This window comes from Lactuca serriola, chromosome 7, assembly GCF_051521515.1.
Source record: "Lactuca serriola cultivar US96UC23 chromosome 7, Lser_US96UC23_V15, whole genome shotgun sequence".
NCBI lineage: Eukaryota > Viridiplantae > Streptophyta > Magnoliopsida > Asterales > Asteraceae > Lactuca > Lactuca serriola.
In genome coordinates this window covers 183,013,435-183,026,226 of record NC_136414.1, presented here as the reverse complement: position 1 = coordinate 183,026,226, position 12,792 = coordinate 183,013,435, and the positions used below count along the sequence as shown (strand labels likewise).

Genomic DNA, 12,792 nt, shown 5'->3' with positions numbered 1-12,792 from the left:
AATTAGAAGAATTAAAAGAAGAACAAGAGAAGTTAGACTGAGATGATTTCTTGACTTGAGATTCTAAGTGACCCTTTTGTTTTTGATCATTAGTGGGACCGAACCTATATCTTTGGTCTCTTTTGCTCTCGGAACCGAACCTCTGCTTTCGGTTGATAGTGTTTTCTGAGCCGAACCTTTGCTTTCGGTTGTCAAATTTTTCAGAACCGAACGCATCCTTTCGGTTGGTTTGACCTTTATAACCGAACCTCTCCTTTCGGTTGTTACGACTTTCTTGTGACCTAACAGTGTTTTTGTCTGACTTTAAATTTCTGTCAGGATAAGAGTAATGGGCATTTTGAGATCGCCAGAACTGTTTTCTCTCAGAGAGATTCTTCTTGTATCTCTGATTTATTTGCTGTTTCTGATTTCTCACCTGCTTCGGCTGACGATGGATATTCGCTTTTTGTTTTTGCTTTCGGTCAGCAGGTTCACTTTGAACAGATAAAGTTTCGCTTGAAGTAGTGACTTCTTTTTCAGGAACTCCTTTTTCTTCAGGAACATCTTTTGTACCACTGGTACTTGGCACATCGAAACTATCAGACTTATTCAAAGGTTTTGGTACATATCTGCCTTTGCTTTTCCACGAAGTCCTTTCCGACAAACCTACCGTTTCATCAGCATTGTCGATGGGAGCTGACCAGAAGAACTCATCGCAGCCATCAGCATTGTCTTCGTTTACAATGGCTGTGAGTTCAGCGGTCTGATGTTCGGATACGCCTGTGACCTTATACACTTGATTTGGAGTGGTTCTTAACTTTTGGTATACTACAACCTTTTCTGCAAGAATCGGGGACTTTTGTTGGGACAAACGAGCAAACTCCACTGAATTTTCTGAAATGAGATTCTTGTGGTTTTCGGGTTCTCTCTTGACAAATTCTGAACAATCAACTGTGTCCTCTACAGAAATTTCACTCATATTGTCGTCCTCATTAAGCTCAGATGCATTTTCAACATCAATTTTATTTTCTGAGCTCAAGTTTGAATTCAATGAGTCAAATTTTTGTATGGTTTCGGTCCTCAGTTTCAGTTTATCATTTTCATCCAAAAGGTTTTTAAGCATGTCCTTATGGTCCTTGGACTTTATGAAAGATTCGATTTTGTCTAGTCCATACATGTATGTCGGATTAACTTCTTCAGACGAAATAACACTTTCACAATTATACGCTTCAGCATCAATTTCATCCTCCTTAAACTCAAGGAAGGGTAAAATCATGCGATGAATATTTTGTCCTATTTCACAATCCAAATGAAGCTGAGTGATATTAGTATAAAGACGTTTAGCAATCAAACAAAAAACATTTCTTTGTTTTAAAAGCTTTAAATTGTCTCTTTGCAAATAAATGTTTTCATCTTTGGTTTTGATTAACTCCGACTCCTTCAGTTCGATCCACATCCTTCTTTCCTAACTCTTTGAAGATACCCTGCTTATTTGGTCAGTTAGGTTAGAATTGGTGAGTCGTGTTTGAGTTAAACTGCTGTCTAGATGAGAGATTCTTGAATTAACATTTTTTAATTCTTTTTCATATGAGCTTTGTGGTACTTTGAATGCAATAAAAACGGATTGTACCTTCTTGATTAATTCATCAAGTTCGTTGAACTGTACGCTGAGCGGTTTTGCTGTGAAGCACAAGTCCTCTCGCTCCTTTGCATCTTCAATCCCACCATCTGTGTTGTATCCCCTCATCTGAGATACATCGGACACCGTGAAGCATTTTCCATCACTACTCTCTTCTTTCGCCACATAAGCCTTTCCATGAGAAGGCTTCCTTACTTCATCATCTTCAGAGTCGGTTGACCAGACCTCCACGCCACCGAACTCATCATCAGCTACCGAACCCTGCACAATTAAAGCATTCATAGAAGGGTTAGCAGTAGATTTCTTCTTCCTGATCTCATCCAGCTTTTTCAGCAACAAAGCTTCTTCATCTTTTTCATCATCCTTTTCTGCCATTTTCTTGAGGACACAATCTTTCGCATAGTGGTTCTTTCCTCCACAGTAATAGCAGCTTACTCCCGAATCTCCTTCAGCTTTCGGTTCCTTCTTTGGTTCTTCTACCTTCGGTTCTTCCCTGACCTTTTCTGAACTATAACTTCCCTGCCAATTTCTGTTCTTGTTGGTGGGGAATCTTTTCTTGATGAACCTTTTTGGGTTTGACACCATCATTGCATAGTCTTCAGAGTTAAGGTCATAATCCTCTAGGTTGAGGTCTTCATCTTCCGTCACAGCTTTGCTTTTGGAAAGAAGGGCTAATGAACCCAAGCCTGAAACCACATTTTTCTCCTGTAACACGATCTTTTCTTGAGACTTCAGAATGCCTACCAGTTTCGCCAGAGAATAGGATTTGAATTGCTCATGCGCTTTAACTGTGGACACTACAGCTCTCCACTCAGATCTAAGGCCGTTTAAAAACGTGACCTTTTGTTCAATCAGCTTCCTTTCAATATCATGTTTAATCATCTTACTAAGAAGATGATTGAAGCGATCAAACGTTTGAGTCACGGTTTCTTTAGGGCTCTGCTTGAATTCACCAAATTCGGACAGCAGCAAGGTTTGAATGGAATGCTCAAGATCTTCGTCCGTAGAATACAACTCTCGCAGCCTATCCCATATTTCTTTGGTAGTTATGCATGAACTCACCAGCCTGAAAGTGTCAGATTGAAGAGCGAATCTGATTAATCTCAATGCTTTAATATTGCACTGAAATATATCTTTTTCGTCTTGAGCAATATCTTTAACGTCCTTCAAAAGATCATTATACTCCTTCTGAGTCTTAATAATTCTTGAAGTTGCTGAATGAGCGAATGGTCCAGATACTATTGCTTCCCAGATGAGGTATCCATTGTCCTCAGATCCTATAACATAGTCTTCAAAGTGATGCGCCCGGACTTCGTAATCCTGGGTATAGAGAATGGGAATCTTTGTCGTTGATCCGATGCTGTTCGAGATATTAATTGGATTTGATTGTGACTCGTCCATGCTAGATCGAATAACCTGTTTAAAAGATCAGACTTGTAATGAATTAAATTAGGGTAAAACAAATAAATACCGAGTTACGTCAATTATGGGATGACGGCTCAATAAATATCAGTAAATGCGGAACAACCCTAATCGCAACCTTTTTCACAGAAAAGAAGTGTATGAATTACACAGCCTCCTGCTCTAATACCAATTGATATGTTATAAAACTAACTTGAAGATCGTTTGGATCTTTATAACAGGTAAAATAATGAATGCGAAAACTGCAAATAACACAAGTATGGATCAAAGTGTGTCGAATGATTAGATCAACAATCCTCAGCAGAGCTCGATAAAGAACTTCCACTGTAGAGGATTTAGGGTTACAAGAATGATAAAGAAATTATGCTCTGATCTATCGTAATAATCGTTTTCTATATCCTTTCTAATATGCATGCAAGCATATATATTTATACTAAACCCTATGAAGCTCTCGGTTGGACAGGCCCAAACCGGAGTTACAAAACTGGACTAATAAGCGAGCCCAATAGACGCAATCTATAACAAAACGCTACCCAACAGTATTTATGGAAGAGGTTTTGATATTGCCATATTTATACATATTTTAAGGCAATATTTATTTACATTTTACATATATTTTGGTTATTTGCATAATAATGGTACTTATAAGGATAAATTGTTATTTGCAAGCAAAATAGAGGCATTCTCGAAGAGAGGGACTAGAACTGACAATATTTGGAACTTTGGAGGCTTGAAGGGAAGAAGGATGAAAAACTCAGCAAAAAGCATGCTCATGACGTGAGTAATTAGATTTTCAGGACGTGAGCAGAGTATTCCAGAAGATATGCATCCAGGTGAAAGAGTCCTTGTCGAATACGGAAAACCCGCATTCACGATGTGAATCCTTATGGTTCATGACGTGAACTCAGTAAAATCAGATATTATAAATTCTCTTGCTCATTACGACTTGAAAAAACTTTTGGCTGAAGAAAAGGGTTTCAGAAGACGAATTTCAACAGAAGAAAAGTCTTGGAAGAAGGTTTTCAACACCAAAAGAGTAGAGGTTCATAATTAGTTTAATTGTTGATACTTGAACATGTCTTATACTTTGATTTGTGCTTATTTATATGCTAGTATGTCCAGCTAAATCAAGCTGCTTCTGTTAGCTAGATGAAGCTGGAAATCATGGTTTTGATGCATTAGATTTGACTTTACTTGTTTGTAATATGCTTGTGTTGATTGATTTTACCTAGCATGTTTAATTTAATATTTGATTGCTTTAAATTCTTGTTCTGTGTAGTTAGTGAATACAAATCTGCATGAATTTGAATACCTAATAATTCAGTGAACACTAGTTTAGTAGAGCTAAGATCAAACCAATCTTAGATAAGTAATTGAATCATTGAATATTTATGCTAGAGAATTCATATTATGACTGTAACTGTGTTTTGATTAATCACTCTTACATGGCTCCAATCTTATTCAATAATTGATTCTATGTTAACTATTGTGTGACCATACATAGACTTACATGAATTAATTAAAGTTAGTAGATTTAGAACTAAATTGCTAATAGTATCTTAATTGGTACCAACAGTAATTGCTATAGATAAATTATAAACCATTGAGGGAAAGTGGATTCGAACTAACAAAAGTATTTTTAGTAATTGATTGAATTTGAGTGAAGTTCGTCTGATCGTGTAAAATCAGATAAAAACACTTTTAAGCTGTTAATAATTACATTAATTTAGTAGTATGTAGATTAATTAGTTAACACTATTCCCTATGATCGACACTCGACTTACTCTACTATTCTATAATTTGACTAGGTACACTGCCTAGGTGCATTTTAGTTAGTTAAGTTTTGTTAGGTTATAAATTATAAAATTAGTGGGTACTTTTGTGCACATCAAGTTTTTGGCGCCGTTGCTGGGGAACGGCTTAGTTAATTACTAATTTATTTTTCTTTAAATTGATCGATCCTTTTTGTGGGGTAAAACCTGCAACAAGTTATTTTTCATTTTCATTTTTTTTCTGCATTACAGAACTCACGACGTGAGCTTTATAGGCTCACGATGTGAATCCTGTGATTCCTCGTTTTCTTAGTTTAGTCTGTCTTTCTTAGTTCAGTTTTACATTTTTTTGTTTATTTTGCAGGTGTTCATGACCAAGGGCTCAAACACACCTTTGGTGCCACCTCTTGAAGATCCAGAGTCTGCCCTTCACAAAAAGAAAGAGAAGAACGTGAAAGAAGATCAAACACCAAAGAAGACGCCCTTACAAGAACTCAAGTCAATGTTCTCAAAGAAGTCGGGAAAGAAAACGGAAGAATTGAGTTTATCTTCAAAGGACAAGAACAAGGTTGAAGACTTAGATCAAATTCCTATCCCGAACGAATCTGAATACGAATCCGAAGCCGAGTTTGGACTTTATACAAGGGAACCCAAGAACGAGCCAAGAAACGAGATGGAAAATACTAAAGAAATGTCCATGGGAGCTTACAGAAAGAGAATTAGAGATGATGTTGGTCCAGGTTTAGTACAGCCTGCCATTCCTGCCACTGCCACATTCGAGCTGAAAGGACATATCCTTTCTACACTGAAGGATATCCCATTCTATGGAAAAGATCATAAGGATGTGTGTAAGCACTTAGATGAAGTCAACGACATTGCGGATTATTTCAATGTCCCGAATGTGAATAGAGATACCGTCTTGCTAAGGATGCTTCCTGTTACTTTTAAGGGAGCTGCTAAGGATTGGTTAAAAGCACTACCACCGGGTACAATCACTACATGGGCTCAAATGCGTGAGCAGTTTCTAGACCAATTCTTTCCACCATCCAAAGATAGCTAAACTCAAGAAAGCAATAGCAAATTTTGAGCAAAACCCGGGGGAGTCACTTTACGAGGCTTGGGAGCGCTAAAGGGGTTGTAAGGAATTGTCCTCAATATGACCTTAACATTCAACAAGAAGTGTCCATATTCTATGACGGGGTTAATGTAATGACTAGGCAACTCCTTGATTCTCAAGGACCACTTACAAAGAAAAATCCGGGTGAAGTCAAGGAATTAGTTGAAGAATTTGCAAAGCATTCTCGTGAATACCACAATCCAAGGAATGACGGAGTAAAGGGAGTTGGGAGTACACATTCTGAAGAGATGGCTGGTATGATGGCAATGCTAAATAATATGGACCAAAGGCTGACCCAAATGGACCAATCAATTCATGCAATTAGAGTTGGTTGTCAACGATATAATGGTCCACACTTGACTAAATATTGCCATTTAGATGAATATGGGAACAAGAAGGCTCAAGTTTGCTACTCAAGTGGGGACAAGTATGATGAAGACTAGAGAAAACCAAAGAAAGAGTGGCTGCCTTAGGATGAGTACAAGAGGCAAAAAGAAGAAAAATTTAAGCAGACAGACCGAGGCTTCCACCAAAAAGAGCAACCACCAGTCGAGAAGAAAGTAGACTTAGAAAACATGTTGACCCGATTCATGGAAGCATCCGAGAGAATATATGATGATACTGATGCAGTGCTAAAGGAACACATGAATATGATGAAAGAACAACACAAAATGATGATTGACCAGCAAGCTTCATTAAGAAATCATCAAGCATCGATTCATAGTTTAGAAATCCAAGTTGGTCAACTCACTACTTTGGTGAATAATAAATTATCTTCACAAATTCCCGAAAAGAAAACTCAACCTCATGTTATGGCTATTGATACTGAAGAAGAGGCAATCTTTGAATTTTTGGAGGCTCTAGAAGTAGAGCCAAAGCAGCCCGATCCAAAGCCGAAGAAGCCGAAGCTCGAAAATGAAGACATTGTTGGAATACCCAATTCACGTCGTGAGCCTGCTATGCTCACGTCGTGGGCCTAGTCTAAACAGAAAAATTATGTATCTGTTCTAGCTTATAAACCGCCTTTGCCATTCCCGTCTCGAGCACATCTTAGTCCACTAGAAAGGGAACATTTGGAGTTTATTCAACAAATAAAGGGTATTCCTATTAATACTCCTTTTATTGATTCACTTTCAAAAATTCCAGAATATGCGAAGTTCCTGCAAGATCTAATAGACACTCGACATGAATTGAAGAAGAATTCTAAAGTGATTCTTAGTGAGCAAAGTTCAAGGGATGTATTGGGAGAGATACCTAAGAAGATGGGAGATCCCGGACGCCTCACTCTTCCATGTGAGTTTGGAAATAATTTGAAGACTTATGCTTTAGCCGATTCTGGGGCTAACATAAATTTGATGCCATTTTCGTTCTACCAAAAGTTAAATATCCAGAAGATGAAGGCAACAAAAATGACCATCCACATGGCTAATCGTTCGGTGACTCACCTAAGGGGAATTGTTGAAGACATCCTTGTTAAAATTGGGAAAATTGTTTTCCCGGTTGATTTTGTAATTATGGATATGAAGGAGGATGCAAATATCCCAATCATTCTTGGTCGCCCTTTGCTAAATACTGTTGGCGCTTTAGTTGATGTTCGTGAATCTAAGCTTACATTGAGGGTTGGTGATGATAAGGAAGATTTTGGAATACAAGATGGTTTCCAAGGAATTAACGTTCAAGGTGAAGTGTTCAATATAGAAGATGATGATGAGCTTGCAGAATTGGAGAAGCTTATGGAAGAAGAAATCAAAATAATTCAACAAGTCAAACGCACTAAACCAAGAGCATCGGTTCCATTTTTCGTTGAAGTCATTGCTTACACAACACCAACATCTTTGATAAGTGAGGAAAGTGATGAAATGTCGAGTGATGAAGAAGAAGTAACTTCATAGGAGTCGTTTCCAATGGCGAAAGAAGAGAAAGTTCCTATGGAGCTAAAGAAGAATAAAGAGAACTTGGAGAATAAAGGGACCAAAAGGAAGTTTGACATAGTCGAAGTAAGGCTAAAAAGGAAAACTCAAAAAAGGCATACATTAGATGATTCCAAGCATACAAAAGGCAATGGAAGGAGCAGAAAATCCATCTGGTGATGGACTCATCTGAAGATTCAATGTAGGAGTCACAGAGTCCAGCTCAAGACTCCTAAAAAAGAAGCGCTTCTTGGGAGGCAACTCGATTTTGGTTAGCGTGTTATTTCTTTTTCTTTTTAGCTTTTATGCGTTTTTAGTTTTAGGTAAATCGATCATATCATCCAAATCACTTTATACATAGTATAGCACTTAGAGTGAGGTCAGTTTAATTAAGTGGTAATAATTAATTACAATTTAATTTTTAAGAAACAGACAAACTCACGGCGTGAATCATTATGGTTCACGACGTGAGTCTAGTATGACTTACTGATTCCTTTTTAGGCCGATATATTACCCAATGCATTAGCCTGATAATAGTCCAGCCCACGTAATCTTTAAATTGAATGCCCAATTGTATAGCCAAGACTGGACTCACGACGTGAACCCTTTAGAATTCACGATGTGAATCCTGAAACACACGGGACCACATATTTGTAGCATCCTAAAAATTGAGGCCAAAAATTTCATTTTTCAATTAATAAATTGTAACCATTTACCAAAAACATTACATCAAGTTACCGAAACCATAATGTCGTGTCCCAAACCATACCATCAAAAGTAATAAAAATCATAGTACAATCCCAGAAAATTCCATGTAAAAATCATGTGTGTGATGCGCTGCTACACCGTCGGCTCCTTCCCCTTCGACAAAGAGGTACCTGAAACCACAACCAAAAACTGCAAGCACAAAGCTTATAGAGTTCCCCCATCACACCGCATACCACAAAATATCATCGGTATCTTTCAACTGCTAACTATCATCGGTATCTTTCAACCAGTAACTATCATCGATATCTTTCAACCGATATCCGCCATCGATATCTTTCAACCGGTAACTATCATCGGTATCTTTTAACCGGTAACTACCATCGGTATCTTTCAACCGGTAACTGGGGACTATTTCAACCCCTACCACTAGCATACAATAGCAAGATATAAACATACAGTCAGGAATATCGGGGTACTGACCTACCCATTGGTCCTAATGACCTATGCCAGGGAAAGAATATTCTGTGTCACTACCACTAACACATCGTTCATATTATGCAAGCATATCTCATGACCAAGTCACATAACCAAACTAGGATAATTATCACATAGACAATTATATACTAATATCCTTGTTGGTGGGTTGGCATTGTGGCCTTAGACCCACCCCTACTGGAAGGTAACTCACCTCAAAAGGCTGACGGCTGAAAAGCTGATTGGCAGATGTCTGACTGCTGCTCCAGTGATCTTCCGACTGTAAATCCATAAAACACTTAATCAGACACAAATAACTTTTCTTTAGGGTAAAATGACAATTTTACCCCTGACCAAGTCAAACTCAAAGTCAACTTCCAATTGACCCGACTCGCCGAGTTGGGCCGCCAACTCGTCGATTCCCTATCCTTACATCTGTCCTTCTTCACGCCTCTACTCGTTGTTTTTGGCAACGACTCGACGAGTTCTCCTTCTAAAACAACCTCGAATGAACCTTCATCCGACTCGCCGAGTTGTATGAACAACTCGTTGAGTTCATCTTTATCTTATGAACAAGCCCTGACCTTGACTCGTCGAGTTGTATGAACAACTCGTCGAGTTCATCTTTGAAAGTTGGGAGATTGCCTTAGATTCGTCGAGTCTTTTCTTACACTCGTCGAGTCCTATGATTTCCAGGTCTATTGTTAAGTCTAATGCATTGGGTCACTTCCCCGGATCCCTCTAAGACCACTCTAACACTCACTGGGTTCCTTCGAACCATAATAGAAAAGGGAAGTCAAGCCAAGGACTCGCCGAGTCCCAAGAACGACTCGCCAAGCCGAGAATCACCAAGTGTCATTTCTCGATTTCTGTTGTACAACACATGACCAAAAGATAGATCTAGGCTTCTAAGATCAATCTAGCACGTAAATTACAAACTTTACGAGTATGCATGGGACTATGAGCTCAAATGGCCCGAAATGAGGCTCTTAAGATGCATGGGGCTCTCCATGTCCCCAAAATCATTCCCTTTCTGCCTTGTAACCCCTTAAAGACCTTGGATCTGAAGTCTTAGCCCCCAATCATGCTTGCACTCATGATTGGTCACTAAGAATGGATCCTAAAAGCTTTAAATCACCCTAAAAAGGGATCTAAAACATGAAAGAGAAAGGTATCAACTTTATACCTCAAAAGAACTGTAGAGGGTGCACAAACTCGATCTCTTTTGGCCTCCTCTTGATTCCTCAATCCTTTCTCTTACTTCTTATGTTCCAAAATGACGAAAAACCACCACAAAGGCCTTAGATCTTTAAAAAAACGATTAGGGTTTGATATGGGGAGTTCTGAGAGCAATAGGGATGAAGGGAGGCTGAATGAGATGTTTAAATAGGGTGCAATCCCTTAGATTAGGGTTTTGTCCAAACAGCGCCTACTTGTCGAGTCGGTTTGCCGAATCATCATGTAGGCCGCTAAACTCCCATGTCCACAGTCATTTCTACTCGACGAGTTGGCCCTTCAACTCGCCGAGTCCCAGGCCAAAATGATATAATACTTGAATGAAAATACGTACCAGGAACCGGGTGCTACAAATCTCCCCCAATTATTTTAAACTTCAATCTTGAAGTCTGCTGCTCGATCCTGAAAAAGCTCTGGGTAATGTTCCCTCATCTCATCCTCCGACTCCTAGGTCCATTTCGAGCCCTTTCGGTGCTGCCACTGCACCTTTACCAGCTCCACTCTCTTGTTGCTCGGATCCCTTGACTTCCTGTCAAGGATTGCCACTGGCCGCTCGATGTAGTTCAGGCTGTCATCCACCTGAATATCCTCCAAAGGTACCACCGCTAAATCGTCTACCATACATTTCCACAACTAGGAGACGTGAAATGTGATGGGTTTTGAGCAATACATTATTCCTATGGTGTACATGCAAACCCTAAAAGCTTTTGGATCTAGTTTGTCTAATGAACACGCAATCGAATATCCAAAGCTATAAACCCTAGATCTAGCATACATTTAGTCATATTAACATAAAATAGGGTTTAAGTCATATCTTTGATTGTTATATAGCAATAACAATCAATCCTTGGCTTCAGAAAACTTAGTGCCTCAAATGTTGCACCTCTAATGGAGTCACAAACACCAAGAGCAACTTGGATGAAGAGGAGAAGAGAGGAGGCAGCCAAAAACGTCTACAAACCCTAAAGGGAGTCTTAGCCACGTTTTTGGGGCAATAGGGTTCCTTTATATAGGTAGACTATTAGGGTTTTCAACTAGGAAACCCTAATCTGACTGCTTAAGCCCTAAGCAGCCCATGGATTCCTTTAACATATCCCTTGGACGATTTCTAATGGGCTTCCCCATAGAATTCGTCCAACCTATATATTATTAAGTAATCCATAGCCCAATTGCAATTATCTTATAATTACAAATCCAGTCCCCTAAGTTTAATTAATCTCATTTAGCCACAAAATTAATTCTTAATTAATCCTTGACTAATATTAATTAAACATGATTTCTCCTTTAACATATTATTCTTATAATATATTAATAAATCATAATTAAACCTTTTCTCCTTAATTCATCTCACATGTTGCTATGGTGAAGGCAATTCAAAAGGACCATGCACAATCGGGTCAAGTACATACCAAAATAGTTATGGACTTAGACACTAATCCAACAAATGTGCTATGAATCTAACTGAGTTCCGCTGGCAGATCCAGCCGATATGCCACCCTGTCCACCCGGGCCAAAACCCTAAAAGGCCCGATATACCTGGGGCCTAGCTTGCTCCGCTTCCTGAATCGGATGACGCCTTTCCAAGGCGACACCTTCAGGAGAACCATATCCCCGACCTAAAACTCTAGGTCTTAACGACGCTTGTCGGCATAGCTCTTTTGCCGAGTCTATGCAGTCTGAAGCCTGCTCCTACCCTGCTGGATCTTCTCCGTGGTCCTGAGTACCACTTCGGTACTCCCCATGACTCTTTTCCCAACCTATCCCCAACATATCGGGGTCCTGCACTTCCTCGCACACAACATCTCGAAAGGAGGACAATCGATACTCGCATGATAGCTATTGTTATAGGAGAACTCTGCCAACGGGAGGTAACTATCCCAACTACCTCCGGAGTCTAAAACACATGCCCACATCATATCCTCCAGAGTTTGGATGCTCTACTTACTCTGTCCATCCGTCTGCGGGTGGAAGGCGGTGCTAAAATGCAGTCGAGTACCTAGCTCATCATGAAACTTCTTCCAAAACCTGGAAGTGAACTGAACGTCCCTGTCTGAAATCACTGAAATTGGCACCCCGTGCCGCGCCACTACTTCCCGGATGTAGATGACGGCCAACTTTTCGGCCGAAATACTCTCCTAGATCGGAATAAAATAGGTGCTCTTGGTCAATCGATCAATGATGACCCAAATCGAATCCACCCCTCGCGCGGTCCTAGGAAGCTTCGTAATGAAGTCCATAGTAATATCCTCCCACTTCCACAGCGGGATATCCAATGACTAAACCTTGCCGTGAGATCTTTGGTGCTCAGCCTTGACCTTCCTGCAGGTCAGGCACCTTTCAACAAACCAAGCTATGTCCCTCTTCATAAAGGGCCACCAATAATCGAGACGAAGATCCCTGTACATCTTCGTCGCCCCAGGATAAATGGAGAACCTGGATTTGTGCGCCTCTTCCATCAGTACCTGGCGCACACCCCCATGATACGGGACCCACACCCTACGGTGCAGAGTCAACAATCCCCGTCTATCATAGTCG

General features: G+C 39.7%; 1 non-coding gene across 1 annotated transcript; it reads right to left on the bottom strand.

The window, feature by feature from the left end:
* Positions 1-5,870: 5,870 nt before the first annotated feature.
* Positions 5,871-5,975, bottom strand: LOC145065182 (small nucleolar RNA R71). Its single transcript, XR_013688329.1, has one exon. It is a non-coding gene; the product is annotated as a small nucleolar RNA R71 (small nucleolar RNA).
* Between the last annotated feature and the right edge of the window lie 6,817 nt (positions 5,976-12,792).